Below are 6,020 nucleotides of genomic sequence, written 5' to 3'. Positions count from 1 at the left end.
AAAATCGCCTCCAACGGCCCTTGGTTACGGGGTTGGGTTAGCCCTGCGCTAGAACAAACAAAGCAAAGCTAACCCAACCCCGTAAGCAAGGCAAAGCTAAAGCCAATTTGGTTTACACTAATTGAATGTAAAGCTAAAGCCAATTTGGTTGAAGTCAATTGAATGCACACGCTGAAATTAGTGCAATTCTCAAAATGGCCACAAAGGGGCACGAGTCTTAAAGCGGGCAGGAAGGAGCACAGATGGCATCAGAAGGAAGCGTTGATTGGCCTGGAAGTAGAAGGGCCCTCAGGAAGGGTGCGGGTGGGTTGGATCGCTGGGCTGAGGCTGATGGGATGAACTGTAATGAGACCGAGTACCGCATCCCACACGTTGCCTGCGATGACCTTGGGCGGTGGTAGGAGCTTGTGGCAGAGTGAAAGGAAGATGATGGAAAGGGAACGGAGCGGGGATTCAGGTAGCGGCTCGACCGAACCGAGCTGGCGGTGAGTGTGGGAGGCCTGGAAAGCCGATGGCATTGCAGGGGGGAAGTCACCAACTGGAAGCGTCAAAGGCATCTTCACCTGTAATACAGAGAGACACGTTTTAGAAGGAGGAATGCCGAGACGCAAACGATGCTCACTGTAAGCCCACCCCCACAAAACGTGGAAGCCAAACACCGCTCCAAGAAATAGCAGAAGAGTAAGGTTAGGAGTATTTAACAGGGAAGCTGTGGGGTTTTTGTTAGTATTACACAGAAGGTTACAGATGGGTTGAGTGACCAATTGAAAGCACTATTGAAGGTTCAAGGTTAATTTGCACAGTTATCTATACAGTCGTGGCTGCAATTAACACTACATTTGGGGTTCAGGGCTCAGTTCAGAGCGTAGGGTTGGGGAGAAGGTATTAAGGTTAGGTTTATTAGGATTAGGCTCAGAGTGACCTCTAGGGAAGGCCAAGGCAAAGCTAAGAGCAAAAGGCAAGGAGAACAGCCGAGGGAAAGCCGAAACAGAGGGCAAAGGCATAGACGACACCCAAAGGGAAGGCAACGTCTAAGGCAAAGGGAATGCAAAGGCAGGGAGAGCACTGAAGAGAACGCCTCGTCAGAGGCCAGGCCCAAGGAGAAGGCCGCAGAGAACGCCAAAACAGAGACAAAAGAAAACAAATCAGAGAAGGGCAATGCAGAAGGCCAAGGGCAATGGCCAAAGAGAACGCGGCACAGAAAGACAAAACCGAAGGCCAAAGAGAACGCTGTAAGGGATGCCAAAACAAGAGGCCGAAGGGAAAACGGCAAAGAAGGCCGGGAGCAATGGCCGAAGAGAACATGGAAGGAAACACCAAAAATCGAAGCCAAAGAGATCACTGCAGGGAACGCCAGAACAAGGGGCCAAAGAGAATGCTGAGGGAGTGCAAAAAACAAGAGGCCAAAGACAATGTGGCAAAGAAGGCCAAGGGCAACGGCCAAAGAGAACGCAGCCACGAATGCCAGAACTGAAGGCCAAAGAAAGTGTAGGGAATGCCAGAACGGGAGGCAAAGGGAATGTATCAAAGAAGGCCAAGGACAAGGGGCAAGAGAACGCCGCACAGATGACCAAAACCGAAGGCTGAAGAGAATGCATCAAAGAAGGCCAAGGGCAATGGCCAAGAGAATGCTACGGGGAACGCCAAAACAGGAGGGCAAGAGAACACAGCAGGAAAAGCCAAGGGCAAGGAGAACACAGAAAGAAAAGGACAGGTAGCATTCAGGGCACCATAAAGTGCAATTAAGAGCTCTGGGAGCACCGTGCTGTGCCATGCTATGGAGTGGGTAAACACTGGTGGGTGTGCATTGCCCTTACCTGCTGGGCAGACAATTACCAGCCAGCAAAGTGGGGTTCCGTGGCATTCCAGGAAATGCAGATTCCGGTTCCTTGCTGCTGCCGTGAATAGCCACGCATCTCCATGCTGTCCTTAAAGCTCTCAGGAGCGCTGCAGCTCTGCAGCCACCTGTTGGAACAACGCAGTAATGAAGGCACTGCCCCGCATATGTAGGGCTGCACCCTGAGCACATTGCTGTAATGATGACGCAAGGGTTATAATTAGTTATAATTAACGTTAAGGGTATGATTAATGCTATTGATAGGTTTGAAGTTACAGTTAGTCTAACATCAGTATTCTGTACTACAATTACAATTAAGGTTACTTTGACAGAAAACATGAGGCATTATTTTTATGGCAGCACTTAGAGTAAGAGACATTTTTAATACTGGGTTAAGGGTTTGGTTCACAGGTACACTGCAGGTTAACATAATTATTGTTAGAACTCCCATTCAGCTATGGGTTCAGGTCAAGGTTAACATTAACGCTGCCTCCCAGCTGATCCCAAAGTGCCAAAGGCAAGCGGAACTCCCAGGGCAGGCAAAGGGAAGCAGAACTCCCAGGGAAAGCCAAGGTAAATGCAAAGCAAACAGCTAAGCTAAGGCAAGGGCAAAAGCAAAGAGAGCACCCAATGGAAAGCCAAGGTGAGGGCAAGGAGAACGCAACTGGAAAGGCCAAGATATACAGCCAAAGAGAACACAGCAGGAAAGGCCAAGGGCAAAGGCCAAGAGAACGCAGCACAAAATGCCAAAACAAAAGGCCGAGGGAACACGGCATGGAATGCCCAGGCAAGGGCTAAGAAAACATGGCAGGAAGTGCCAAAATAGGAGGCCAAACAGAACGCGTCAAAGAAGGCCAATGCAGAATGCAGCTGGAACGCCAAGACAGGAGGTCAAAGAGAACGCCGCGACAGGAGGTCAAAGAGAACGCCGCAGGGAATGCCCAGGCAAGGGCCAAGACAACGTGGCAGGAAATGCCAAAACAGGAGGGCGACAGAACGCTGCCGGGAACGCCAAAATCAAATGCTGAAGAGAATGTGGCTACAGAAAGCCAAAGGTGATGGCCAAGAGAATGTGGCACAGGACACAATAACAGGAGGGCAAGGGAATGCCCAGACAAGGCCAAGGGCCAAGAGAACATGGAAGGAAATGCCAAGGATGATGGCCAAGAGAACATGGCAAGAAACGCCAAAACAGGAGGGCAAGAGAACGCAGCAGGGAACGCCAAAACTGAATGCCGAAGTGAATATGGCAAAGAAAGCCAAGGGCAATGGCCAAATGAACGTGGCATGGAACACAAAAACAGGAGGGCAAGAGAATGCAGTAGGGAACACCAGTGGCAAAGGGAAGGAAAACACTGCAGTGAAAGGCCAGAGACAAGGAGAACACAGAAAGAAAAGGACAGGCAGCCTTCCAGGCACCATAAAGCGCAATTAAGAGCTCTGGGAGCACCGTGCTGTGCCATGCTATGGAGTGGGTAAACACTGGTGGGAGCTCATTGCCCTTACCTGCTGGGCAGACAATTACCAGCCAGCAAAGCGAGGTTCCGGGGCATTCCAGGAAATGCAGATTCCGGTTCCTGGCTGTTCCCATGAAGGCCCACACCTCTCCATGCAGTTGTTACAGCACTCGGGAGCACCGCAGCTCCGCTGCCACCTGTGGGACACAACGCAGTAATGAAGGCACTGCAGATGTAGGGCAGTGTTCCTTTCAGATGTGCGCTGCAGTGCTCCTTTCTCAGAGCAACGTGGCTGCACTCTGTGCACAATGCTGCTTACCAGCAGCACTGAGCTGAGAACAACAGACAAGGAGAAGGCTCAGGTACCCAACAGTATTTTTGCTTCCATCTTCTCTGATGACTGCTCACTATATACTGCCCTCACCTTTGGTTTGGTAGGTGGGGATTGTGGAAGCAATGCCACCCCCCCCACCCCCCAATCCCACACTGTGATGGGAGATCAGGTCCTGGACCACCTGAGGACCTGAACATCCAGGAGTCTTTGGGTCCTGACGAGACGAGTCCCAGAGTTCCGAGGGAATTCAGTGCTGCAGTTACAGAGCCACTCTCAATGGTATTTGAGAAGTCGAGGCAGTCAGGTGAAGTCCCTGGTGAGCAGAAAAAAGGCGACAGCACAGCTGTTATTACAGATAGAAAGGATGACCCTGGGAACTGCCAACATGTCAGTCTCACCTCTGTACTGGGAAAAATCATTGAGCAGATCCTCCTGAAAGTGAGGGTAAAGCACACATTCCAGTGCGTCACCACCCTCTGTGTGAAAAGCTTCCTCCTAATAACCAACCTAAACCTCCCGTCTCAGTTTAAAACCATTTCTCCTTGTCCTATCACTATCCATCCTCATAAACAGCCATTTCCCCCCCCCCCACTTACACACTCCCTTCAAGTATTGGAAAGCTGTGATGAGGTCTCTCCAGAGCTTTCTCTTCTCCAAGAGAAACAATCCCAGTTCCCTCAACCTTTCTTCGTAGGAGAGCTGCTCCAGCCCTCTGATCATCTTAGTGGCCCTCCTCTGGACCCCAAAAGCTCCACATCCTTCCTGTGCTGGGGGCCCCAGGCCTGGACGCAGTGCTGCAGATGGGGCCTCACAAGAACCGAGTAGATGGGGACGATCACCTCCATGCCTCTTCTGGCCGCTCCTCTTTTAATGCAGCCCAGAACACAGCTGGCCTTCCAGGCTGCAAGCGCACTCTGCTGGCTGATGTCCAGCTTCTCATCCACTGGGATCTGCAAATCCTTCTCTGTGGGGCTGCTCTCAAGGTGTTCTTTGCTGAGTTTGTACAAACATCTGGGATTGCCCCTTCATCAGTGACATTGACAGTGGGGTCGAGTGCACCATAATGACACCAAGCTGTGGGGTGCAGTGACACACCAGAGGGACAACGCCATCCAGAGGGACCTCAACAGGCTGAGTAGTGGCACTCAGCAATGTGCCTTCCCGGCCCAGAAAGCCAACTGTGTGCTGGGCTCCATCCAAAGATGCGCGGTCAGTAGGCGAAGGGAGGTGGTCCTGCCCCTCTGCTCTGCGCTGTGAGACCTCACCTGGAGGTGCTGCGTCTGGATGTGGACGCCTGCAGTGCAGGACAGACATGGAGCTGTTGGAGCACGTCCAGAGAACGGCCACAAAGATGAACCGAGGGATGGAATGCCTTTCCTGTAAAGAGAGAGAGCTGGAGCTGTTCAGCCTGGAGAAGTGAAGGCTCCGAGGTGATCTGGTAACAGCCTTTCAATACCTAAAGGGAAGAACAAGAAAAGATTCAGCTTAGATATAAAGAAAATCTTGTACAGTGAGGGTGGTGACACAGTCGAACAGGTTACCCAGACATGTGATGGATGCCCTGTCCCTTCCAAGGTGAGGCTGGGTCAGGCTCTGGGCAGCCTGATCTGGCTGTGGATGTTCCTGTTCATTGTGTGGCAGTTGGATGAGATCACCGGCAATGGTACCAGGTGCTCCAGCTGAGATAACCCGCATCTGTCACAAAGCCTCTCTGGGCCGGTCCCAGTATTCAGCAGACCAGGGTCTTCATCACGCTGTTGGGAACCAGAGCTGCAGAGCTACTGAACGTGGGTCAGGGATTGGGAGGAAGAGGAACTGGGGTTTGCGAGTCATACAGATTAGGAAACTAACAACATCTCCAGACAATTAGGATGGAGATATCTGGGGTGATGCTGAGTACAGCAGTTCAGAAGAGGACAATCCTTGGCTTTCTATAAAGATAAAGCCAGATCTGCTGTTCAAACAGAAAGGACTGTAGGACCCCAAGGTGGTCAGTCACAAGGTGCTCTGAGAACAATGCCTTGGGATCCATTACCATTGATGAATTTGTAAGGGAGATACAGGAGAGAACCAGACAAAATAGGAACAAATACCTGTTATCACTATGCTCGAGTGGTGCAGACTGTATTATGCTCAATGAGGATGAAGCAAGTGGCCACTGCAGTCTGGGATTGTTCTTCAGGTTCTGGTTGATGCACCTCACTCTACCACCAGCCGTGTAGTGCATTGGGCTGGGAGAATAGACCCCATGGAGCGACCCATTCAATCCCTAAGTGAGCTTCCCACGGTCATCAGAAACCTGCCAGCATACAAGCTAGTGCACAAACATGGGGCTCACGATGTTCTGTTATCTGCTCAGACCTCACAGTCCTTGCACCACTGATTAGACAAG

At 51.2% G+C, this 6,020-nt stretch overlaps 1 long non-coding RNA gene across 2 annotated transcripts; it reads right to left on the bottom strand.

The window, feature by feature from the left end:
- Positions 1-9: 9 nt before the first annotated feature.
- Positions 10-4,041, bottom strand: LOC122193209. 2 transcript variants are annotated; one of them, XR_006182835.1, is made up of 4 exons: positions 3,810-4,041; positions 3,344-3,491; positions 1,818-1,965; positions 10-563 (listed from the first exon to the last, which is right to left on the bottom strand). It is a non-coding gene; the product is annotated as an uncharacterized LOC122193209 (long non-coding RNA). The 2 variants fall into 2 exon arrangements; XR_006182836.1 differs by having other exon boundaries at positions 3,818-4,041.
- Between the last annotated feature and the right edge of the window lie 1,979 nt (positions 4,042-6,020).

This window comes from Lagopus leucura, unplaced genomic scaffold (assembly GCF_019238085.1).
Source record: "Lagopus leucura isolate 7727_CA_CO unplaced genomic scaffold, USGS_WTPT01 34695-0_obj-0_obj, whole genome shotgun sequence".
NCBI classification, from domain to species: Eukaryota; Metazoa; Chordata; class Aves; order Galliformes; family Phasianidae; genus Lagopus; species Lagopus leucura.
The sequence above is the reverse complement of the archived record's forward strand: the minus strand, read 5'-3'. Positions and strand labels throughout refer to the sequence as shown.